The sequence below is a fragment of the Falco biarmicus genome, chromosome 7 (assembly GCF_023638135.1).
Source record: "Falco biarmicus isolate bFalBia1 chromosome 7, bFalBia1.pri, whole genome shotgun sequence".
NCBI classification, from domain to species: domain Eukaryota; kingdom Metazoa; phylum Chordata; class Aves; order Falconiformes; family Falconidae; genus Falco; species Falco biarmicus.
Genome location: NC_079294.1, coordinates 63,526,700 through 63,552,953, shown reverse-complemented (window position 1 = coordinate 63,552,953; position 26,254 = coordinate 63,526,700). Strand labels below are relative to the sequence as shown.

At 46.5% G+C, this 26,254-nt stretch overlaps 1 protein-coding gene across 16 annotated transcripts in view; it reads right to left on the bottom strand.

Annotated features, from left to right (window-relative positions):
• The window catches only part of CHD2 (chromodomain helicase DNA binding protein 2), a 94,729-nt gene extending 68,748 nt beyond the window's left edge, over positions 1-25,981 (bottom strand). For 9 of the 16 annotated variants that reach the window (XM_056346576.1, XM_056346575.1, XM_056346588.1 and 6 more), the window contains exon 1: positions 1,008-1,420. The gene's annotated coding sequence lies outside the window, so the exon portion shown is untranslated. Of the gene's footprint in view, positions 1-30; positions 366-386; positions 409-1,007; positions 1,421-1,896; positions 1,922-15,804; positions 15,978-18,715; positions 18,952-25,514 lie in introns of those variants that run through there. The other 7 variants (XM_056346580.1, XM_056346578.1, XM_056346577.1 and 4 more) reach the window with 7 other exon arrangements.
• Between the last annotated feature and the right edge of the window lie 273 nt (positions 25,982-26,254).

The window sequence follows — 26,254 nt, the reverse complement described above, 5'->3', positions numbered from 1 at the left end:
TTGTCGTGTAATTCATATTTAAGTAACTACCTTTTCTTCCCGTAGTGCCTTCTAAATCACAACTGTAGTATTTTGCCAACTTTAAACTGTAGACTTGGCATGACCGAGCTTTGTTTTTTTAAGCTTGTTAAGTTTTTGTATTGTTGTTTTAATTGCAAAAATCATATCGTATCTAATTCTTAAGACTTTTCCTTAAAGTTCTGCACCTGAACTGCTGTTTTTCAAGTGAAGTAAATTTCTATCTATTGTTTCAGTAAAGTACTAAGCTGTCTCATCCGCAGCCTGTTTTTTCTTACTGGTTTAGAAAGAGTTAAAAGCCAACACCCCACAAAAAAACCACCAAGTTTTATTTTTAAGAGAAAAGGACATGGCGTCTTTGTTCTTACAAACTACGAAAACATATCCCCATCTGAGCAGCAACGGGCACCAAACGCTCTTTGAACAGGTACGGGCTTGGGGCTAAACATTTAACTGATGATGTAGTACAGTCTTCACCTCTCCCCCCACCACCACCCCCCCCCCCTTTACTGCTGCATTGGAGTTATAAGCTGGTTTGCAGATGCCCCCCTTCCATGCTGCGCTGAGGGGAACAGGTCTGCAGCCCCCCCTCTCCTCACTGCTGCACTGGGGAACCCGTCTGCAGCTCCCCCCATCCTCCGTGCTGCATCGGGGGCCGGGGTGTGCGGAGCCCCCTCGGTGCTGCATGAGCAGGGGGGAGGGGGAGCGCTCTGCAGCCCAGGAGCCGACGAGTGTCACCGGGGCGGCCGCCGAGCCGGGCTCCCTCTGCGGCACCCCTTCTCCCGCCGCTCCCTCCCCGAACCCCGCGGCTCCCCCCGCACCCAAAAGGGGTCACGGAGACGAGCGGGGGTCCCCGAGGCTCCCCTCAGGGAGCGGCGAGGGGGGGCAGGGAGAGGCAGGCGCCCCCTCCCCCTCCCGGCTCCAAGGACATTTTGTTTTTCCTCCCAAGGACAAAGGACAATGAGAAGCGAGGAGACTCAGGCACTTACCCAGCGAAGAGCAGCCCGCTGGCTGGCAACGGGGGCCCTGAGAACGGGACGCTGCTCCCCTCCTCGCCCTGCCGGCGGCGATGGACGGCCCCGCGCCCGCCCGGCAAGGGAGAGGCGCGGGCAGCGCTTCGTCGCCCGGCGCCATTGCCCTCCGCCCGTCGGCAGCCCCGCACGGCAGCCCAGCTCGCCGCCCTCCGTCGCCCCGGAACCCCCAGAGTGCCGGGCCCGACTTGGCTCCCGAGACCGGCACACGGGGCGCTCGCCGGGCGTCCCCGCTCCGAGCCGCGGGGAGAGCGCCCGGGAGCACGGCTGCAGCTGCGGCTGCTTCCCCGGCCATCTTGTGCCGTATGTGTGAGAGTCTCTCCCGTCTCCTCTCAACTCCTTCCTCCCCTCCCCCCCGCACAACATGGCCGCCCGCTTACTACTCACTGCGGCGAGGAAGGGGCGGGCCTGGGCCCCTGCCCCCTACCCGCGGCGCGCTGCGCCCCCCCTCCCGGCCCGCCCTCGGCTGCGCGCGCGCCGCGCGCCGCTCCCCATTGGCCACGCCGCGCCCTCCCCGCCAGGCCCGAGCGCGCGCGCCCCGCTCCTATTGGCCGCGCCGCGCCCTCCTTCGACCTCCCCACCCCGGGCCCGCGCGCACCGCGGCCGCGGCCTCCCATTGGCTGCGCTCCCCGCCTCAGCGCCCGCCGCCGAGTATTGGCGAGCGGCGGCCGGCCGCTCCCCATTGGCTCCCGCCCGGCTCCTCGCGCGCCCGCCCCGCCCGCCGCGGGCTCGCGCCCAGTCCGCACAAGCTGCCCCTCAGGGGGAGGAGGGCGGCGGGGAGCTGGGCCGGCGCTCCCGCCCCGCCGGCGGCCCCGGGCCCCGCTGCCACCCCCCTCCCCAGCCCCACCTGGCCGGGGTTAGGATGTTCCTCTGAAGAGGCACACCCCGCCTCGTGGCAGCAGTGACCCCGCTTCGTCCGAGCGCCGCCTTCGCTGCTAACCCCCGCTTCAGAAGTCCCGTCATCCCTCGGGGTGCCTAGGGCGCCCCTCACTAACCTGTGGCCGCCTACAGCGAGGCGCAGCCCCCCTGGCCTGGCTCGTTAGGAGCCCCTCGCCCAACGGCCCGGTTTGCTGTTGCACCCTGTGCTGCCATTCCCACGATAAGCACCTCGTTTCTCTCACAGTACCTATGCAGCAGCCTGGCCTGGGCCCTGGCGCTGCCCATCCACCGGGCAGGCCTGGGCACCAGCTCCACCTCACCGCAGAACGTGGTGCCGCAAAGCCCTTGGCTCCCTTGACCTGCGTACGGCCCACGGCCCGTGCGCCCTCAACCTGCTCCTGACCCCGCTGGTGGGAAGAGCCAGCACCACCGTGCTACCTGCCTGTAGTCCCAGTCCTCATTAGTACCTCTCAAAAGCACCACAGACACCCAAATAAAACTAGGTATGGTGCTTTTTTTAGCCGACTCCATAGAAACTGTCTTGTATGCCAACCTCAACAGGACATTGTCTCCTATTTTGACTACTGCCATGGAAACCAATTCAGATATCAGCAGGATTGAGGGGCATCCCCCACATTTTTGGTCACTTGTCATAAATGCCTGTCCCCAGCCAGTGGGTTAGGATGTTCCTCTGAAGAGGCACACCCAGCAAACACGACTGAACAGCGTAATTAATATTTACATACTTCAGCAGTCACTTTGAATGATACACATGCCTTTCTCCTTTTTCATTCGCACAGCTTACTCCGCTAAAAGCAGAGAGAAAGGGGTCCCGATCTTCCTTTTTTATACAAAGCATGTGGGCAGTTATGGCAGCAATTAAACCAACAATGTTTAAAATCATAATGGAAGGCCTCAGCAGCTAGCCTGGCGCTTGAAGTTGTGCAGTTGGACTTCAGCAGCCATCTCCTGAGCTGGGTCCTGGAAAAGCCAGAAGCAGCTGGTCAGCTGAAAAGAATCAGTCAACTAACGCCCTTGAGGAAAAACCACGTTGAGTTTGAGATGTACTTCCTTTCAAAATACAGAGAAAAGCTGACCTCCTTGTACAGGATAGCAGGGGAGGAACAAACATACCTACTGACTTGTAGACAGTGGTGATAAGATGGTTACAGTCTTCAAAAAAGGATAGTGGCATAAAGGTACCTCAGCATGGGAGCCTCCAGCTAAGGAATTAACGGTGGAGCAAAACTGCAGATACTGCTTCTCAGCTGGGAAAAAGGGCAAAAAGGCCTTTGGGTTTGTTTTCCCACAAGAAGAAGAAATGAAGTTCTGGTCTACAGAGCCTACGGAGAGCAGGAAGCCTGGTCTGCAACTTCATTCCCGTTCTGATTCCCGCAAAGGTTAATCCTCTTGCTCTCGGTGGAACCACTCACACATAACTGTGCATAAAGGTGCTTGCATGAACAGAACCCAGATGCTGTCGTCCTTAGAAAACTACCAACAGTGAAGAAAGGGGAAAGGCAACCAAGGATAAGGCAGGAACTAGATGAAAGTAGGGTGCAGCAAAAGCACTTCTACTTATGTCAGCATTTTCAGCCAACTACAAGGTATGACTTCACAGCAAGGACCAAGATTAGAAGTTCAGAGTACAATTTCCAGCCTTTCTATTGCTTCTTTCCAGAACACAAGTACATTTCTAGAAAAATTATATTAAGTGTGATCACTTGTAATAACCGCATGAAAGGGAGAAAAGAGATCAGGCATCCAAGACATAATTGCACTCTTTAAGAGTCATATGATTCCAGCCAGAAGAGTTTAAGGTTGTATTTACTTTTCTCTAGCTATACCAAACTGTCTAGTATACTAGACTATTCCTCTTTAAAAAAAACTTAATCCTGTACATTTACAGACAGAAATGTTTTTGAAAGTCACTTACTGTATTGCTGTTACATGTAACCAAAAAATTACTGGAAGTCTAATATCCTCATTAAATATTTTCAGTGCTGCTGTTTTGCTTCCTGGCTACCAAGGCCTAAAGCAGCTCCAAAAAAAGCTTGCACAAGTATCCATCACCTCTTCCGTTTCTTGGATTCAAGTGAGTTGTACGTATGTGAACCTGAGTACAGTCACTCTCTCCAGAGCTGCAGCACTCATCACACAACTTTGCTGTTCCTGTACCAGTCACAGTCTACCTGTTTGCATTCTTCCTGCCTAATGAACAGCAGAACGGTGCTAGTCTCCTTTTTCACGTTTTTTATCTCCCATGGTCCTCTCTGTATAAATACAACATTCTCATTCCTACTGCCTCTGCAGTTACCCCATTTTATTTTTCCTTCTAAATTCAGCATTTCTACACAACTGCAAAGTCCTTCATACAATTTATTTCTTCTCTTTTAGATGACAGGCTTCCTGCTTTGTGTAGCATTAGGCCAGATACTTCAGCCATGTTTTATGAACCACATTTCTGATAATAATGAGACAACTTAATGTTTCCATTACTAATTTGGGAACTATTTTCTGAGACTGCATCTGCGGCTAGAATTCCAGATGGAGGCACACAATCTCACTTTCTGGTACTCACCCAAACTATTTTCTTCTACAACCTTTTTTCCTTCCCCCCAGCTCCCACGAAGATTGTTATCATCCCTTAGGGACAGCATGCAAAAGCACACTTTAATTTCACAGGGCAGTGTCCCTTTCCCTGCCTGCTCCAACATGCCCTCAGTACCAGAGGGTACCAAAAAGTTGGTGAAGCAGCTTGCTTGTTGCAACACATGAGGTGCAAATGTAGCGTACAGCTCTTTGGAGACACAAGTACTGTAGAAAGGCCGGAGACCTGACACTGATATTTGACAAAATGGTTAAGTATTGTATCTGCCTTTTGAAGTGGAAAACAGGAGTCTAAACAAGACTGAGAGATGTGCAATGTCACCAAACCTTTCTTCAACCAAAACTCTATCGCTTTTCAGGAGAAATCAATAACAATTTTCTAGGCCCTAAGCCAAACATAATAGTTTGGATTATTTCGATAGAGAATATGCAAACAGGATACCAAATGCCCTTTGAACACAGCAAGCTGTTCTGTGGTAGGCATTTAACTTCCTGCGCACTGGGTGCTCACAGAAATTGTCACAGTGTCCTGAATAAAGTATAGCTCTATTTTCTTTTTTTCTATGTAACCTGTAACGTGTTGCTAAAACAATCTTTTTTTTTTTTTTTCCTTTCTGTTTCCTTCCTTAGCAGTTCACTATTAAAATCACAGTAATTGTACAGGCAGATAAAAACTACCTTCTATCACACTTCTGAAAACCTGGGATTTTGGAGCAACGTGCACAGAGACACTGCAAGAGTACAGCTATGCCCGCACTGCTGTCATCTGTGGCCTTCTCATAGCAGTGACACAGAGTAACATCAACAGACAGAAACATAAATAAAGACAAAGTTCTTTAAGCACAGAACCAGCTTCCCTGTGTGACTGCTGAAGACGACGAGGGTCTATTGATCCTAGCTAAAGTTTTTTGCTCCTGTCACAAGACAAGCGATAACAGCAGCAGCAGCAAGGATAAAATACACTTCCAGCAACCAGCTTGTGCTGTTCATTCTGCTCTGGGTCTGGAACTGGAATTCAAATCCAGACTTTTGTTCCAACCTATAATGAATAATTGCAAGCACATCTACACACATGGAGAGAACTTTTACATATGCCCTTTTTATTTCCGTGATTTAACACTGAAAACTAAGATTATGTTAATGTGGTGGTTTTGCTAGCACTTTTTTGGTGCTCATGTTTAGAACGATGAACCTTGTGAGCAGCAAGAAAAAAAAGATTTATTACCAAAAATAATTAGAAACAAATTCTTATCAATGGCACAAACATATGGTAAAGAATCTTCCAGTCTGCTAAGCCAAACTACAGTGCTTTTTCAGTATATTCAAAATGAAGCAATTTTAACCACAATTCAGCTCTTTTTATTTCTCTTTTCAAAGAAAAATAAGTTATCAATAAAAAGTACAAAGACGTAATGGAAGTGAGAAATGGAACCAATACCTTTTCTGGGATTTAACAGTCTTTCCTAAACAAATTTTTAACTTGTCGGTCACAACGCAGTACTGTTTCTGTACATGTGATCTTGCGGCCTGAGCTCAAATTTTAGATCTAAGAGCTCCTGAACAACCTACCCACCTCGCTATTTCAGTTTTGCATGAGTTCCTGTATACAATGAGGCAAATAAAAGACCAGTAACTATAGTCTAGTGAGAGGATTAATCATTGTGCTTTATATTTACATGACTAAGGAATATACGTGTATTTTTCTTGAGAAAATCAAGTCCACTTATCTTAAGAAGGTTTGAAACTTGAACTTCCTTGTTATTATAACATATCAGCTTCAAGTTATCCCTTGTTGCCAGCTTGACTGTAAGAAATTTTAATGATTTCAGTCAAGGGACTTACGCTGTATTTGGTCAATATTTAACCATAATAAGTGATTGCCTGAAATAGCAGTCTTAGAGATAGAAGAAAAATGGGAAGATACAGTAGCCCTTATTTTGAAAAAAAAATCTCATGCCAGTTTAAAACTGCAGGCTGTTTCAAACTTACAGAATTTGGGTGACTGTTTAATAACATATTTAATTGCTTCCTAAAGTAAGCCATTGGAGCTTGGAACAACAAATCTGTTCCTTTATCCCCTTTCTTTAACCTCTGGTACTTGTATGAAATGATCTGTTCTTTTAAAGTCAGCTTTTAGGTAACAAACTATTCTGCCTGGGTTGGCAAACTTTTATAGGAGGCTTGAACATAGCAGAAAAAATACTGATCGACCATTTTGCCTGTACCTACTTAGACACTACAATTTATAGAAATGCTAATAAGGTATTACATGTCTCCTTTCATGAAAAAGAAGAACTTGTTTATTACTGAAATCACCTTTGAAAGCAAGTAAGAAACTAATGTGCACCTTCCCAGGAACTTTAATACCCACAGCTACCAGTGCGCAAAGGCAGGTTCTGTGACCTGACTTCCACGTGTTAACTTCTCTGTACTGACAAGGTCTGCTGTTTGGAAACACACAAGGGTTAAGACATATTGCTAAGGTTTTAAATCTCTTTGAAAGGTAGAAGCTGCGAACAGTGTTTGTTATGCTACCATTCTGGCTGTAAATACAGTCTGCAGAGTCATAGGAGTGTTCTGCTGAGCTGGGAGATGGTCATTGTTTTGTCAAAAGTCTGTTCAAAAAAAAAAAAAAAAAGGCATTGGCAAGATTAAGAGAGCCATACCCAGTCTTACGTTTCAAAATAAAGATACTGTTCTCCCATTTTACAATATATTATACAATTGTTACGTAGATTCAGAAGAGTACATTTTATAACTTTTAAGTAATACCTTCATAATATTTGGATTTTAAATGTAGCTAGGGAAGAACACATTTTTAGAAGATCTAGACAATTAAATTAATAATTTTAGGGGTGTTTTTTAAAGTCAGATAATTCAAAATTCTAGCATGATTACTTCCTTGTGCAGATTTAAAGTTTGCTTTCCAAAGGCATTCATCTGTCCATCCTTGAAATTTATTAGCTGCAAACATGAGCCAGTAAAGCTTGATTGCTTAAGTGTTTGAGGAATGTGATCAGAAAAGGGAAAAGAGATTTTACACATCAAAATCAAGGACAAAAATAACCCCCAACTATAAGCTCTAATTTTTATTTTTTAATAACTCTCCATTTGAGTTCTAGTGGACATTTGGAAAGTTTAGATGACGAACATAACAGCAAGTATACCTTCTTGGTAAATCTCCTTGGAGATAAAGGCATTCATACTAGCCTTGTGAACATGATGAATTTCACTCAAACTGAACAAGATGAATTACAGCTACTCTAGAATGAAAAGAAAAACAACCCAGGCCTCCATAACTGCAAGTATAGAAGTGGGATTTAAATTTCAAGCAAGTTTCAAGCCTGTTTCCATAACAATCCTCATTCTTGTCTCCTGTGTGCAGGTAACACCATAGGGCATTTTATTGATTGCTGTATAATAGTTGACAAAATGATGCATTATTCAGCAAATTGTCACATGCAGTGAAAAGCTGTGCGTGCCTTTTTTTCTGAAATCTTACAAGTGTATACTTTTTTTTTATTTTATAGACAGTCTAACGAAGCACTGAATCACCCTATTGTAAAAAAAAATTATGTAAAAATATATATAAAAGAGAAGACCCCTTATATCTGTAGCTCAAAACAAAGTTCTTCATATTTGTCAAGACTTGTTAGGTGTGGAGTCCCATCAATTTTTGATGGAGTGACACTTTATCAGGGACACACTTGGATTAGAATGTCATCTGAAACAGAAATAGCTTCTGTGTCAGACTGGTATTTCCCAAGAGCTTTTATATTTTCTTCCTACAGTCGACTCACTATAAACTGGCTCCTGCCAGGGCTTTATCCAGCTAGGAGAGCTCATCAACCTAGGGACTAGAGCAGTTTTGTGTACGTCAGGCATGTCGTCCATCTAAACTCCACAACTGGCAGCTTTAACTGTTGCAGGCGACGGATTTGCATGCTGAAACAAATACTCTTTCTCTCTGGGCAAGCTGTTAATGGTGACAATCTTGTCTCAGCTTGAAAGCATTCATAGTGTATTGGGTTTTTTTTATATTTAGTCCAAGATTAGTATTAGAAGGTGAGCTGGTAAGAAAATGTGAGCAACCCAAGGAAACACTGTTGGTACAGGCCTGTCACAAAATGAGGTCAATGGCTTTTTGTACGATTAAAGGAGCAGAGGGAATGCAAGACACCTTGGGCGAGCCATCCACAGCACTTCATCACTGTCTGAAAACTCTCACTGCAACTTCCATTGCAATTTCACCCAGTGGAAGACCCAAGCAAGGTGCGACATACCCAAAACGTCACTTACTTTCTTCAAGATTCAATAGTGAATTTAATAAGAAGCTATTACCTCTCTCTACAGATCTGTCTTGTTGTAAGGTCTAGAAATGTCTAATTTCATGACAAAAGCTGAGACTTTGATCTATTCTTGTTACGGCAAACACATGGGTCTTAAGTTATGCGCCTGTGCCTTTAATTCAGCACTGAGTAATTACATTTAGGTCAGTGGAATCACTCCAGGTTTTTCTTGGTGTGTCTAAACCAAATGTTGTCCTAAGGATTTGGAAGCATATGAAGTGAATTTAGGAATGAACATGTATGTCAGTACTTGGAAAATGCAACTGGAATGAACTAACCCACTCTGCAGAAGGGAAAGATAACAAAAAGCAGAGGCCTAAATTTCAAGAATGAGAGCAAGCCCACATAGTTTTGCACATGCAGGTATTAATGCATCACTGTTCCTTGTATTTTCCTTACATTTATTTTATCTTACCTATTTTTATTAATAATGGCAAAAGGAATAATATAAATTAAATCGTTCTGGGTACTTCACCTCTTATTTCTCCTTCCATACACCTTTTAAACCTTTCCATAAAACAGAATATTGTCTATCAAGAGACCAAACAGGTCAAAATAAAATACCTTTAATTGGGAAACTATCTAAAATTTTCTTGTAATAAGCCACTCATTACTGGTATTAAATAGTATGTTTGAATACTCTGACCTAGTGTGTAAGATGGAGGTGACTTTAGAACACTTTGAAGGAAAAAATGTATGGGGAACACGGGTTTGTATGTGTAAGAGGTAAAGTCAAAAGCTTAAATAATTTATAATCATGATATTAACAAAAATGAAACACTGGGACTTTAATAACTGGTACTTTTTTATTAAACTCCAATTATTAAGACATTGTGCTCCTGGCTTATATGTAAGGTGCTGATAATGAACATTCAGGGACAGTACTTTTACTGCATGAATGAAAACTGTTCTGTTCAAAAGATTAATAAAGGATTCTCTTTTTTTATATACGTATACACACACACACACTAAAGTAAATGAAAATTGGAACCAAAAATGAAGCTGAAGTCTACTCAAGTATTGTTAATAAAATGGAATTAAGTTTAGGCAAAAATATAGCATAATTAAGAGGTTCAGAAGGGCACATCAGTATATGCTGGAAAAGTTACTTTTACATACGAAAATTATTTAGTGCTTTTTATTATCATTATAATGGACATTCCTACATGATCAAATCAAAGATGTGCACAACTTCATACTAGAGCTCTGTACTGCATGTATTGCTGTCGTCGCTGCACACTGCATCCAGGTTACCTTTGACCTGTGGATTTAATGTAACCTTAGCAAAATAAAAAAGGGCAATGAAGAAAACAATGATCTTGAGGTGGCAAGAAGTTTTCTTTACATTGCTTTTCTGTAACGAAGGAATCACTGTCTCAGAGAAATCTTTGCAGGTGACAGGCTCGAAAAGGAGATTCTCTTTCAGACCCAGAGCAAGGAGATCAAAGACCTTGCACAATTCAGCTGCAGCTAACATGGAGGAATCGCACTTCCTCTTGGTTTTAAATATGACTAATACTTTTTGCGATCCTAGTCTGGATTTTAATATCACAGAAGTTATTGGGTGTACTGTGAGCAGCTGAAACAGAGTCCTGCTCTCCTGACAGTCGACAGTCGCATACCCAACTAGCGCTGCGCTACTGCAGCATCCCCCCTCCGGTGCCATATTCAGGCAGAGGCTGCGATATTTCTGACCAGTCAACTGGCACATAGATGCTGATTGCTTGTTCAGCAAGGAAAGCAGAAAAAATAGCCTTTGTACCCATTCTGTAGTTTTTCCTTTAGCAGAAGCTCTAATTTGCCTCTGTAACCTGCAGCCTCCCCTGAAGTGCAGAAACTCTAGAACTGGAATTTGTTGAAACTGAAGATCAGATCAAAAGCTCAAGGCCTCCAACAGCATGATTTCATAAGCCCTGCCTCCTTAAGAAGTCAGGATAAAAATACAGCTACATGAAAAATAAATGAGCAGCTTTTCCCGACTCTGAAACCAGAAAATAATGACATGAAACCAAAATCAAATGCAATAGTATCGCTCATATTCCAAAACACCAGCGTTAATGCTCCCTTTCCCAGCTCCCAGAGATCTGTTAAACAAACGAGCCTTATAATGTGTTTTGCAAGTGAAAGGTCCTGGAGTGGAAATAGTAAACTCCAACACCAAAGACCCTTAAAAAGGCTCTTGCTTGCTCAAAGAGTTTAGCACTGAAGGGGATTCGGTCTGACCTCGCTCCTGCCACAACCCATATTTTCTGTTTTGATCAAACGAGTGGTTCAGCAGCACTAGCGATGGTCTGAGATTTTAGATGAAAACTAGTATATCAATACCTGGAAGTCAAGTCACCCTGCGCAACTCAAAAAGGGCCAGTATCACATGTGCACAGACCAGTCAGACATCTCTTTATACTGGGAAAAATACTCCATTTAAAACATGCTTGATGTACTACACTTTCCCTGAACACCTCAGCCATGCCCCCACGATGCTGAGTGCACAGCCACGTTATCGCCCTGGTTATCCTTGCTGCAGGCTTGGTGGCATTTTTGGAACCATGTTACGCCTTTAAAATTTTTTAAGTGTCCTGGAGAGACCTGATTTTCGTTGTACGCTGCAATCCCCTCAGGAGAATGCTTCCCCTTTTTCCTCATTTTTCTTACTTGCCATTATTACTTTTTTACCTTGAGTGTAAAAATTACAGCCTTTGGACTGAAAGGAGGGGAAAGGTGAAATTAATAAGCCTCTTGATTAAAAAACCAAGGAGAAAAACCTTGAAATACAAACTCCCATGAACACAACATGTCTCCTCCTGCTGCATTAATGCCAGTTCACGAAATGGCGACTGCCTCCGTCGACAGCTGCCTAAAAATGCACACATCCCCGCAGGAAATCAGAAACTCAACATTTTTTTTATTTTTTTTTTTTAAGCTTTCATTTTTCTCTCTTTACATTCAGCCCCTCCAGGACTCCCGAGAGCCCTCCGCAAAGCCGTAACCTGACAAACGCAGAAGTGATGGGGAACGTATAGCTCTCCTTGTGCAGAGAGCAGCTGCTTCCATCTGCCCCCAGCTTTCGGGAAACACCCGGGACTCATCCCCAGGCTGCACTGGGGTGACTGGGTGCAGGCAGGCTGGGCTGGTACTCCGGGCTCTGGACTCCAGCGCCCAGTACAGTGCAAATAAATGTGCTGATTCAGCCGGAATCATTGCGATCTTGCGTTTCCAGAATTTTCTCCCTCCGCTTCCCAAATATAAAAGGACTTTTTGTGCTAAATACCGAGCTGGAGCACTGATGGGCTCCGTGTAGGGCGCCATGTGGTATTTGGTTTCTCACTACAGTACATGTTTTTATAATGATGGGGGAAGGGAAGGAAGGGAGCTGCTCTTACCAGCATGCCAATAATCTGTTGCAAAGGACTGGAGCTCTGAGAGCCAATTAGTCCTGAAGTTAACCATTTAACTGCTGAAAAAAACTCAAGTCTCAGACAGACTCGGTGAGGTTAGGGACAGAAAAGACTGCATGGGTACCTGTGGCATCAAGCTCAGTGCAGATTTGTTCACAGATGTATTTTTTTACTTTAGTACTAAATATTTTTGACACACAAACTGACCACTGAAACTCCTTTAGGTCACAGCCATGCAAAGGTGGGACAGCTATATCCAGGACATATATAATCACACAACTTTAATAAAAGCTGGATGTGTTTCAGCATCTGTGCCAGCCTGTGGTGGAACCATGAAAGCTACCCACAGGAGCTGCATTTCCAATATGGATTTTGGGTGGGTACAAGTCCCTGCCACATGAATGTCAAAGCCGTGCTGCCCACCACAGTGCTGCCCTGGCAGAGGAGAGCTCGCTGTGTCACTGCAGCATCTCCCAGCAACGCTGCTGAGAATGGAAAAACACCAAACCCTGTAAGGTGGGGCAAGCTCCAAGAACATGATGGCACAGTTGTGTCTCCATCATCCCCAGGCTGTGCCCAGACACAAACGTGTACTTTGGACCTCCCTGCACCAGTCTTGTTTTTCTAACACCTTAACTGCATTAGAACAAGACACACCCAAAAAAGTTCTTTTTATATTCTGCCGTTTAATTTGTCATAAACTTTTACTGCCTGAGGCAGACTAGCTCACGGCTTGTGTGCTGCAGAACAAGCCAGGGAAGAAGATGAATGGGGAATTCCCAGCCTTGGTCTTTTTCTCCAGAATCAAGCCTGAACATGGCCAGAGAGTACAGACAAATTAGTCCTAATGCAGAGCCCCAGTAACATGCTCCCACTTGACCTGGCAGGTCGGCAAACCTATTTTTGTGCTCTTTTTTTATTCCATGGCATACCAGTGAATACAGGATCGGACTCTCAGGGATGCCAGGAAGACCAGCAGAGTTTGCACAGCACAATGAAGTGCCCTGGCATACCATAAGCGGGCTCTCCTGCCCAGTTCCTCAGCCCTAGCAAGAAGCAGGGTTTATTTGCTTGGGAGGGGCCATACTAGCTCTGCAGGTCTGCTTCCAGTCCGAGCAAGCGCTGCAGTGCACGTGAAAGGCATATTCCTACACCACCAACCTCCCTAATGGACGGAAACAGAGTTAAATCTCCCTGTTTGCCATGAGGAGAGTCCAGTGCATATGGCAGTTGCGTGCTGCTCCCCTTGCAGCCCTACAGCAAGGCTGGCACCATAACGCGTCCCACTTTTAAGCTCCAGGAAGAATTCTGAATACATGAGAGTATAATTTACCATTCTTACCATTCAAATTAAAAACATGGGGGGGAGGGGGGGGGGGCGGCAAATGCACTGCTAAGAAAGTGGCAGATTACTTAGGCATGTGAGCTGTCAGAGCTCTGGCAATACAAGGACTCTCTTGTTCCTGTTGCCTCCCACAGCTGCATTCACTAAATATATCCTGGGCAGAGAGCTGCATTTCTCCACCCCTTCCTCAGCCCAATCAGGTTTGCACAAACACCACCAGGCTCCCTTGGGACATGCAGGCAGGCAGCAGCGATGCCCTAGTTACAGGCATCATAAAGGACAGAAGTAACTAATGTCATCTGCAAGAGGGTGAAATTGTTACGTCTACAGGTTATTTCAAGAAGTAGCATGTGCAGCTGATCGATATTCAACTGTTAAAACCAGGGTGGTTTGTTCTCCATAATGATACACCCCATTTGTATGTCAGAATCAGTTACGGGAAGTTATTTCCATCAGATAATTTTCAGTAGCTTCTGGAAAAAAAGAACTGTGATCTCAGAACAAATTCAAAGCAGAATGGCCACTTCTATGAAAAAAAAAAAAACAACCCACAAATCAGCTCCTGGCAGATTTAGAGGTGAGCAGTGGTCTTCAGTACCTCAGGGACTGGCTGGCCCACAGAGAGCAATCCCAGTTTTGCCTTCTATCAAGTCAAGGCTCTGAGACATACCATCTGATCATATATCCAGCCTCTACGACTGAACATCTACAGGGCTAAGGTGCTTCCCCCATGACCTCCATTCTGCTCTGTGCTTCTCTCCTGTCCTCGCCTTGCATCTTTTACTTGCAAGGACACATATTCTTTGGCCTGGCACAACAGATCCATGGTCCCAGCCACATTCTCAAAACACTGCTGCAGTCACAGCAGCAAAGAAGAGGAAGAGCTGGTCCTTCTGATACAGTTAATTCTATATAGGATCAAGTTCTGGTAAAAAGAGTGATCTTGGTGGCTCTCCTTGCTTCTCAAGCTGTGAGCCAGCTGGGATTTTGACCCTCCTGGTCCCTGCTTCTTCCTTTCCTCACAGTTCCCTATTTCTTCAACACCTCCATCTTCTCTAGCAGCGAAGCACATTTGACAGAATCTGGTCAATTTTTCAAGCTTTCTTATTTTAAGAAGTCAGTGGGAGCAGACTGTATCTTGCAATTGAACCTCACAGGAGGGAGAATTAAATATCTCATGCATGACCTTAATCCATAGTATTTTGTAGATCGTTTTTCCTGTAATCTCAATACTCTGGGTTTATCATGCATTCAGATCATATCTGTAGCACTAGAACATTTTGCTACAAAAGGAACCCAAATTCTTTTTGATATAATTATGCAGTCACATGAGTCACATGCTTGCTGTGGAATAAATATAAATACTGAGCTTTTGGGAATAACTGGCAGACTTATGTCAAAGACAAAAAAACCCCTCAAGAATGAAAGCTATCTATTATGTAAGGAAAAAAGATCCACCTTAGTTATCAAATTGCAGTTAAGGAAAATGGCACGATTATGTAGGAAGTGTCTTTTAATATCTCCTTTTTTCAATCTGCAAAACATTAAAGAAAGAGCCTAAACTCATACTTAGGCATCCACATAAACTAAGGACCTTATTTTCAAAAGGTAGTAATATTATTTGAGGTATTTAAAAAACCTCTGAAATCAGATCATTCATTCACAAAACGGTCACAGGTCCCTAAGCTTAGTCAAATAGTTGAAAGCTATAAAAGTCAGAAGGTTGTGCTGTGTTTTTTGTGCCTTGCCTACACTTTCTTTCCTTCTTTGCTTTTCTTGCCTTCCTGAAACACATTGTTCTCAAGGACTGTTCTAAATTTGTATTTGGAAACTGCCACTATTTTAATTAGCGACATTGCTGTAGAAGAACTACACCCTGCTGCACCGGTTGTACTGAAAATGAGCCTTGTTCGCTGGGGACAGAAGCGGTGCTGCCTCCTCTGATCTCATACGGTCTGCTGGATCCTATGGATTTCTGAGCACATGTAGAAAGATGTAGTCTCATCTATGCGCTTTCAAGAAGGAAATACAAAATGTGAAACCAGATATTAAGACTGAGCCACAGAGAAGCCACGGGTGTGCGAGTTACCTTCAACAACACTGCAGTTCTAAAAGCAAACAAAGGCATAAGAAACTGGGATGGAAGGCTTCATTCCTCAAATAAGGCAGTGACTCACCCACATTCCGAACTGCTCAAACAAGGGAGGCCTCTTCCTGGCAGACCAGATCCTCTGCATTTTACTGTGAGGAGCAAATCCCACGCCAAAGCAAGCTGTGGCGGTGGCACATTGTAATAGACACAGCACAGGGCCAAATGTGTTTCGGAAAGGGACCCTTTTTGCAAGCCTCTGCCTTAGCTTGCCTTCTTGAAAACATTAAGAGTTCAGAAGTTCTGCTTTTCACATGGGAAAACACAATGAAAAGAAAAAGGGCTACTACTAACAATTGCTTTTCAAGAGCCAAATTCATTTTTTTCTTAGATACTCAGATAAAATTGCTGAGGCAGTAGTTGACTTTTTTTTTTTAAAAAAAACCACAACAAAAAACAAAACACAAAGAAAACAATCCAAGGACAGAAAAGACAAGTCAAAAAGTTAACTGAACAGAGAGCCAAGCAGCATGTAAGGTGGATAAGGTGCCATTGGTAACCATCAAGTCATCCCTATGGGAGAATTTGACCTAGGGATATGGAGATTTGCCATCCCAAACATCTGCTCAGTCATTCCCAATATACAAGGCAGACTTCACTGATGAAGGACAAGCATATTCCAGGTGACAAACAACATGTAGCCAAGCTGCTGAACATGCCCAGCTCCATCCTTCCTGCGTGGCTTTCCTGGACATGGGGCACACTGTGCAGGTCCCCAGATGGCAGGGGCATCAGCAGAGCTGCTGGGAGGCAGCAACAGAGCCATCAGCAGCAGGGATGAGAACGAAGTGGTAGGAAGGCTGGATGTAAGGGTACAGGACCAAAAGGAAAAGCAGCACAGAAAGCAGAGAACATTGCTAATTTTAAAGAGAAACTACAGGAAGCCAACATCTTTAAACTATAAACCTCAGAGAGGTTGTGGTTAGGAGGCAAACACTGCAGGGTGACAGGGCTACAGGGAGGGCTGCAGGTAGGGCTATGCCAGTGCCCAGGGAGGGATGCCTCAAAGCCACGATTCATCTGGAGCCCCCCCAGGGAGCGGGGCTGGGTAGGTGGTCCCCTCTGTAACTGTGCCAGGGCTCTGCTGGGTAAGGCTTGTTCATCTGTGTGATGAAAGATGCTAGATTATGAGCGTAAAATTCCCTTCTGGCTTCATACTCCAGGAAGCAAAATGAAGTCTGACACTCTGTGTGTTCCACCCTATACCACGTTTTTCAATTCTCAGGTTTCCAGCAGTAGCCAGACCCCCCAAAACAACATGTTCATTTCATTCCTCCTGGGGGTCAGCTCCTGAGGGTGTCTGGAGCTGCTGCAAAAAGCAAATGGCAGCATTACCTAACGGGGACGGCTTTCTCGCTCAACAGCTAGCGGTGTGGGTTTGGTTGCTGGTGTAGGGACAGCCCTTGACAATGCAGGCTGCTAACAGAACACAAATCTGTGTCATTAATGGAAGTATCAAGCCTCACACAAATAAAATAAGCCATCTCAGAGCTGAAGCCACACTCCAGACATCATGAAAATGCCTGTTGCAGTAATGCTGCTGTTGTATTTGAAGCCTAGCCCCAGCGAGCAGGGAAGGCACACAAACCCGATCCTCCATACAGCTGCAGATTTTGCTGGTGGCATTTGAAATATTTCAGGCATTTCAGACAATCCTCAACTAGAGCAGAGACTTACCCTTTGGGACTCCAGAGCTTACATTATAAAAAAAAATAAAGATCTGCTTGCTTATCAAGTTGCAGAACAGCAGCTAGCAGTCTAGTTTATTAGATGGAAACAACAAAAGCAGGGGAATATTTTGCTGACATTAGCTCTCCCCAATTCAACACGGTGCCTTGATTAAGTTCCTGTTACGATCAGCACAACAGCAGAAAAGCAACACAAGCTGTAACAAGATGTTTCCTTGTGCAAAGGCAGAGAAACCATCACAGGAGATGGACCCCGAGCATATTATTATTACGGAGTATTTTGGCTGGCTTGTACTATTTGGAAACCTTGGTTCTGCCAGGCTGCTTGAGAAAGGCAGCATTTGTCCCCTGCCTTCAGCATGAAAACACAACTCAAATCCCTTCTCGGGAACAAAGGTGCTTCCCAGGAGCCTGGCGTGCTGCCGGCATGCCGAGCGTGTAGCCAAGCAACGGCAGCCAGATTGGGGCTTGCGCCTCACCCGTGATGCTCCAGCTCCACAAACAATTCTTGCCACGTAGACAAGAGCGCGCAGGGTAATGGAAAATTACTGCAGGCTTTTTCTTAAAGGGCGAGAATCTCCGTTGGTGGAGAAGGTTGGTCTGCATCCCCCTTCCCAGCTCGCCCCAGGGTAATTTTTTATTTCCTGCGAGAAAGGCTGCAGTGCGTCACTAGCACGCCGGGGCGTTAATAAAGGCAGATATCATTTGCATGATATTTCAACTGACTGCAGTGATAAAAAATGTAAAACAGAGAGCTAAGCTGCGGGGGGGGGGGGGGGGGGGGGGGGGGGGGGCTGAGCAGCCAGAGGCAGGAGGTGAATGAGCCAGCAGCTGCCTTTCTAAACCTGCTTTCGACACAGCCCCAAACATGGCGACCTTAATGCAGCGCAGTTAATATTAGCTGAGAGCTGATGCCAAAATAATCCTCTTGCACTTGGCAGGCATGATGTTTTAACAACTGCCTGGCAAATTTCTGCCTGCAAGGCTGCAGGAAGTAAAAATGCCTTTAAAGAAAGAGCAAACTTACTTTGCCAGTTGTTAGACTATTAACGGGGCAACAGCAATTTTTAAAAATCATGCCCATGTTTACCTCCGGTTTCTAGTGCAAAGGAAAGCTTCCTTCTTAAGACAGCATTACGTTTACCTAGCTTAAAATACTAAAGTGCCATACAGATAGCTACAGTAGCACCAAACAGCCCATTCAAGCTACTACACTTTTGCCATGTGAAAATCAGCAATCTGCAAACTTACCGGTTGGGCAGGGCAACATCTGCCTGACAGGCACAGAGCCACAAGGGCTGGCCAGCAAGAGGGTCACAGCACTGCTGCACAAACAGCGCTCTTTGCAGAACTCAAAATTAGCTCCTGTAGCCATTACAAGTTTCATTTCACCTCCTCAAGGAGCAGACCACGTTGCCTGTTCCTCAGGGCACCTACGGGCAACCAACTGCATCTATCCTGCAGCAAAAAGAGAAAGGCAAACCTGCCCCTCTTGCTATAAGCCTTTTTTGTTCACTGCATGCAGCTGTAGCTCATGATGGCCTTGGTGTTGCTCAAGAATGCAGCTGTGCTTTCTGCCCTCCCTGGAGCTGCCCGCAATTTCAGGTGTAGCTTGACAGACATGTTCTAGGCAGCTCCTGCAACAACATGGCTTTTGCTCTTTCCCATCTTTGTGTTTTAACTCTTCTTCTTCTGTCTGTTTTTCTCAGATAAGCACTGCTTAAAGTCTCAACCCAAATCTTTCCATTTTATTGGAGCCAGCAAATGGAAAGGAAGCCCCTGCACCGAGTTAGAGGACTTCTTTGTAATAGATGCCCCACTCGCCCCCCCAACAGAAACCTTTGTTGTGAAGCTGCTTTCATTGCAAGCTCCACAGGGAAAGTCATTACATTTAATAGAGGTTGACCTCATTGTGTAGTCCTCGATATTAAAGCTTATAAGGAGGGAACATAATCAGAAGCGGTGACTTCTCAACAGAGATATACAGTACTTGTTGTTGCTACCTCCTTCTTGCCTAAGGATTCATTCAATATGGCTTGGAAAGAGTAACTTGAAACAGCTTTTGGCAGATAAGTGAACTCAAGTAAAATGCAAAGATCTGGTTTCCAAGAAGCCTTTTACAAGCTGTATAGAGAAATGAAATTAAACCCTTCAACAGCACACAAGGCCTCCTACAGAGCCTCCCTGGAAGAACTGCAAATATGCACGCCGGGTGAAAGCTAATCTGGGACTGAGTCTGGAGTTATGTAAAGACATCTGATGGTGGAGAGGACCTGTGGTTGTGCATGGACCTGCCCACGTGGCAGCCTTTGCTGGGCTGGAGGGAATTGCTGGAATTTTCTACTGCATTTCCAAGGCTGTGGTCTGAGACAAAGAAAGCCAAAGGGTTTGAGCTCAGTAAACACACACAAGGGAGTGAATGCAAAGGTGCCTCGGCTTTGTCAGCCTTCTAGCTTTACTAATGCAACCTGGGTTTCCACACAGTTGTCACAGGGGAATGAGTAAACACTGCCACTAGCTGCCACTAAATAAACACATTTTCAGAAGCGAGGCAGTGCACTGCAGTGAGGGATGTGCCACACCATGCCAGGGGCCTCGCTGAGCACAGCTGTGTTGGCGCTTTTCACCTTAGCATGTTTTGATTTTAAAACATCTGTTCATAGCCTGCTTTTCAAGCAACCGCTATGCTTTTCCAAACTGTAGCAGTGCACTTGAAATACACATTTTTAGTTAATTTTCCCAGCTCTTGTGATGTCCCCATTGCCCTCCCACCTCCTGAATATCCCTTGCATTTCCAGTGCTCTGGGTCCTGATGGCTAGGTGTCACCTCTCCCTGAAACATTGGTGCATTGCTATGAAAAACTGTCATTATGTAAAAAGAACAATTTCTTATTAAAAGCCCCAGGCTGCTTTACATTTCCCCTTAGATTTTGCAGTTTGAACAAGCGTTTCTGCTCCAGCAGGCCTCAGAACTTCCTGATTTTTGCATAGTTCTTCCCACCGCAAACAACTGAGTTCAGCTCTGCCCAAAACTCAGCTTTAGACTTGGTTTCTTGAAAAATCAAGATAAATGGTGGCATCTCCAGCTGAAGTGCTTTCACATGGTGTTAAATAACAACTTCTTTTTGGTAGTACCACCCCTCCCGGAGCTGTGCACCCTGCGCTGAGCAGAGCGGTTGCTGCCTACACCTGCTGTCGGTTTGCCCTGTGGTTTGTGGCACAACGTGCATTTCAATGGGAGAGAAGAGAAAGGCAGCTCCTCCAAGAGCATAATCAGAAACTCCCTGAAGACCACAGCACGGTGGCTTAAAACACCCAGCCTTTGTTCCTCCTCCCTCGGAACAGATTTCCACTCCAAACAAGCAGAAGGCATCACAGTCATGAAAAATGGGTGAGGAAGCCCAGAGCAGGGACACGCCAGCCTGTTACAGTCCTGGAGGGCTGGGGTGTGAGGCTGGGAGGACACTTGGTGGCCAGCAGCTCTCCTCCTGCAGTCCCACAGGGACGGAAGGATGTGGCATGAATAAGACACCTTTAGTCTTGCACCCTACTTCACCTCCACCCTCAGCAAGGCCAGGGCTGCTCCAGTTTAGCTAGTTTTTCCAGTTTCCTTCAGGTACCTCCTATATTAGATAAAGAGTGTTAATAAATCACACCCAACAATTCCCACCACACCTCAAGCAATTAACCCCATCCCGTGGCAGTGCTGGCTGGGGAAGCCTGAACATGGGACTCCAGTAAAGCAGAGAGCAATCTTGCCGCCCATTCAGTGCAAAGAAGGTTACTCCTTTCGTGTTTATTTTTAGAGCAGTAAGTTATTTTCAAAGAGACTTTCTGTCAGGCTTGGCCCCGTATAAGCTGCCAAGTCAGCACCTCCGGCTCCGTGGGCATCGTTAGCAGGGCTGCCGTGCAATGAAGTGGTGTCAGCACTTCCATTACAGCACTTTTCCCCTGTTCCAGCCCCGTTATAAATGGGGCATAAAAATCCAGTTCTGGCAGAAACATTCAAGAGCCAGCATGGAAAACAGTCACCACTTTAACCTGATCCCTGCTAAACTTCATCTGGATGGGGAGAGAAAGTAGGGATTTAAAATACATTTTATCCCTCCCATGCTTAAATACTGAATTTTGAAATCCAGCTGTATCACACTCAAATTACTCATGGGGAATTTTCTTTAGGGTTTTTGTTTTTTAAACATATCCGTGGTAAATGCAGAAGTGATCCTCTCCCTCCTCCGCCTCTTCCGCAAGCCAAACGCTTGATTAAAAAGTTGTCGTTGTCAATCCTAGTAACGAAGGCCACAGTTAACAGTCATTTTAATTGGGCACAAATCCGTGGTAGTGTTGAATGGGAGAGACGGATGTCCTTCTCACCACCCTCGGCCACACGCAGCCACCCAGGGTGCTAGGTCAGGGAACTAATTTAGCTGACAACTAACCAGGAGCTTCCAGCCAGCCCAGAACTGGCTAAACCCACCTGGCAGCATGAGGCGAGGGCACTGCGGTGTTGGGAAACAGCGGCCAGGGCTGGAGGAAAGCAGGGTTGCTCTTGGCACCAGCGCTTGTGCCTATGGAAGATGGTTTTTATTAACTGGCTTCTATATCAGCTGCTGCTCAAAGCAAAAGCGGCCCCTTCTCTTGTGGCTATTGAGTGGCCATGCTGTCAGCCAGAGCCATGAATTCATCCAGACTCAAACTCCATATTTTTCCTTTTTTCTCTGCTTTACAGCTGGATCATGTCCCTGAGTACGAGGGCCAGAACACAGAGTGGGAATAGGACTGGGACAGAGGAGCGCAAGATGCCTCCTGCCAGCAGCACCAAGGTCTTGGGTGGGTGCACAGGGCTGACCCTGAAACAGCCCCGTAGTGCCACAGCTCCGGGCTCGGCCGGTTTCTCTCTCCCGAGGCAGCACACAGCGAGTGCACTGCAAGATCAGCAGGGGAAGAGGAAGAGCCTATAGCTTACTCTGCACTGCCTTAATGCCAGAGGAAATGACTGTCTACAGGGGCAGGTAGGTACAGAGGAACTCTGGGAAGAGGAACTACAGTAGGAAGCCTACCAACTCTTTCACAAAGAAGTTACGCCACTCTGGTTTCACTGTTTATACATTTCCTAACTCCAGCAAGTATTTCTGTGTTATCCCAGAAAAGGCAGAGACTGGAAACTGCTACAGGCTTCAGCCAATGGGAGCTTGTTCTAGTGTGACATCTGCACCTCCAGACTTGTTGAGGATGTTTAGGAGATGCGGAAGGTAGAGATCTTGTGGAATCAGGTGGGACAGCAGCTAGTGCAGCCCACCCCAGTCCTGCTATCCCTCCTTCCTATGGGAACGCTGTGCTGTACGATCTGGCAGTGCCTCCTACAACACTTTCAGCTCCGTTACTGTATCCAACCACACTTGAAAGATGCGTAGAAGAACCAAAGAGAAGTTTCTACGTGTCTCCTGAGAACCCCTTCCCCCACTCGACCTCCAAACACTCGAGCTCGGGGTAGGAAGACTGCAAGCACGGCCATCTGCCAGCCCGCGTGGCGGCAGCTGCCCGGCCAGCCTGCATGTGCATTTTAGCCTGCTAATTAGTGTGCGTATCATCATATCATATACTCTCTGCTTGGTGTGGGTGTGACAGGAGACATGCGGAGGGGATTTTTTTTGCAGTGGAGTCTAGTAATACAAGACAGGAATTTGCAGGGAGTGAGGCTTTACTTCCTGCTCATGGAGAATCATGTCCCGCTTGTCTGCTTCAATTGTGTAAATCTGGGGGAATACACCAGAGGACGCATATTCCTTTGCATAATGCCGATGTAGCACCCCCAAGAACACCTGTAAGGGGTAACCAGTATTTTGGCTGATGCCCTCCATCGTGAGGGAATTAGAAGATTGGGAGGTCCCTCAGTAGGCTGGGTCAAACATCGGCATCCCAGAGTTATCTCTGCGTTCTGCTGTTAGCGTGGCTGCACCAGGGCTTCTCTTCCACTGAAGAACTGTTTTTTCCTGTGTCATCAAGTGCAGTGCAGCACATTGTTTGGCAAAGTTCTGCCATGACCTGTACCTGGCTAAAATTTGAGCGCCACTGGCAAGAATGACATATTACCCTAGGTGAACAAAAACCCTTTAATGAAGAAATTAATGTAAATACCAAAGGTAGGTGAGAGATTAAAGCAGGACTCAGAGGACATTGGGTTTTGCGGGGACTATGACTTCACCTCTAATGCTGTGGTTTGGCTCAGGGCTGGAATTTACTCCTGTTAAATATGTACCTAATGAGACCACTGACCTGCTGGGAAAGTTGCTTTGATTTTCATCCCTGCTGTTCCAGCTTCTGTTAAAGTTACCGTTAAAGAGAAAGGCGGTCACTTGGCACACTGCTGCCCAACACACCTTTGGAGCCTGGCCTATGATGAGATGTGTGGTGTCTCCTTGCCATCTCACCTGGGTGTGTAAATGCAAGTCTTGCACATGCACCTTTGGAAACTGAGGCCGAAGGGGTTGTACTGACCTCTCTTGAGAGGGGTTTGCCAGGAACTGGTTAATAATGTGGTACCCTGGCCCCATTTCCTTCTTCTAGGTGGGTCTGGGACTGCTGTAGCCCCAAAACCCTTATGTGCTGCTGCCTGAGGGAGATTTGCACAGGCGGGTCCACATCTCAGTCCTCAGTGAAATGCTGAGGTCCCCGGTGTCCTGAAATGCCATTACTCTGCCAGGGATTTTGTGACCAAAGCTGAGAGGTGAGTTAATAGCTCTCCTATGCTAAGAACCAAAACAAACCCTACGGTCTCCTCTGCTTACAAGATTGAAGTGCAAGTGATGGCTTTAGAAGTACGTATCATAGGCTTTCTTCTTTAAACGCAGAAATATTCTGTTGGTGAATAAACTACTTCAGCAGCCAGGCATAGGGTGACTCCAAAGGCTGTTGCAATTATGAGTTGTTGCAATTATGAGTTAAGCAGTCATTCAGATTGTGTAATTTCCTAGGGCTTGCTAATATCCCAACAAAGAAACAAAAAAGGAAATGATGAAAAATGTTCCGTGTTCTTAATCAAATTGATACCAGCAGACTTAAATCCCTCCAGCTCTGAGCCAAAGAGAAAGCCTTTGCAAAAGAGAGAACTGGGTGTCTGCTTGCCTGGCAATGCTTGCTGTCTGGCACCAACCACAACAGTGCATGAACATCTACTATACACCCACATACAGGGAGTGGTCAGGCCTGAAATGCAGCCAAGAGCAACAGTGTGCAAAAAGGAAACGCACCTCTGTCCTGTACTGCTCTGTCCATGACAGCCCACTGGAAACCGATTCTCCCTTGTGAGTTAAGGCGTTGCTATTGCAAAGGCAAAAAAAAAAAAAAAAAAAAAAAAAAAAGAAAAAAGAAAAGTAATTAGGAAGGCAAATGAAAAGGCCGCTAATTTGCCGTACTTGCTCTGTGTGTGAACAGCCAGGGGATTAAACGGCGCCTGACACTCCGAGGGCCGGGATGCAGTGGAGCTCAACAACCGTGAGACAATACAGCAACGCGCCCCTCATCCGCGCAGGGGCCCCACAGGAGCCCTCACCCCGGGACCGCTACACCCGCCCCCAGCCCGCCCCAGCGCCCCGCCTCCTGTCGCGACATCGCCCCCGCGACAGCGAGGGCCGGGCGGGCGGGCGGAGCGCCGGGCGGGCAGGCGGGAGGCCGGGCCGGGCCGGGCCGGGCCGGGCCGCGGAGGGGCCGCCCCGCAGCCGCCGGGCGCGAACGCAGGAGCGGTGCGAGCTGCCGCCCCGGCCCCGCTGGAAACCGGCTGCTGCCCCCTGGTGGCGGGAGGGCCCGGCGCGGCGGGGACGAGGCGCAGCTGGAGCACCGGGAGCCGGGCCGGGCCGGAGGGGGCGGGACGCGCCGGGCAGCGGGAGGCCCCGTTCCTGCGGGGGGGGGCGGGGGGCTGCCGGCGGGGAGCTGCCCCGGCTGCTGCGGCGCTGCTGCTCGGGGAGCGAGCGTCCCGTACACTTGTGCGCACACAGCGCGGGGTCACAGAAATTACCCGCCCCGCGCCTTCCCAGGGCAGCAACGCTTTTACCTGGTCGGAACTTCTAGGTAGGAAATTCAGGTACCAAGCGGGGCCGTGCCTTGCACAGCTGTTGCCATTCTGTAAACTTCTTGGAACGACAAGGGGAAGGTTCCCACCTGCAGACCTCTGAGCGGTGTGACAAGGTACCTTCCTGTGCCGAGCTTCACCAAGCCCTCAAGCCGTTGCATCGAAGCAGGCGTGCCTTGGCATAAGGGAAAGCACACTTTGCAGGGCAGTTTGTTTTACTATAATATTTATAGAGCGTTACCATATATATAAACCCAAATCACTGCAATTAAACAGCCTATGGAATTCCTGCAAACGTATGAGGGAGGAATCATGTAAAGGGACACAATGGTGAGCGCAGCTTTTCCCCTGACTTTTTTTCTGCCTGAAAAAACCAGCAGCTGGTGCAGAGAGAGCTGCCCCTCCTGCTCAGCATCACCTTTAGCCCCTACCCACCCCGGGGAGACCTGTTGCTATCACCCAGCATTTATGGGGATCAGGCCGGCGGCGGTGTGCGATTCTATCAATGGAAAAATTTTAAATGGATATAGATGCACAGCACTGATAACTTAGGTTCATCTCCTTTATTACTTGCAGTGGCTTTACAAAACAAAATGTAATTTTTTGTTTTTCCTACCATAGCCGCATTGTCTCTGTCAACAGAAATCATCCAGCATGCAAATGATTCATCTGAGTGTCTGGCATTTCACTAAAAAAGAAAAAAAAAAGCCCCGATCCTGGAA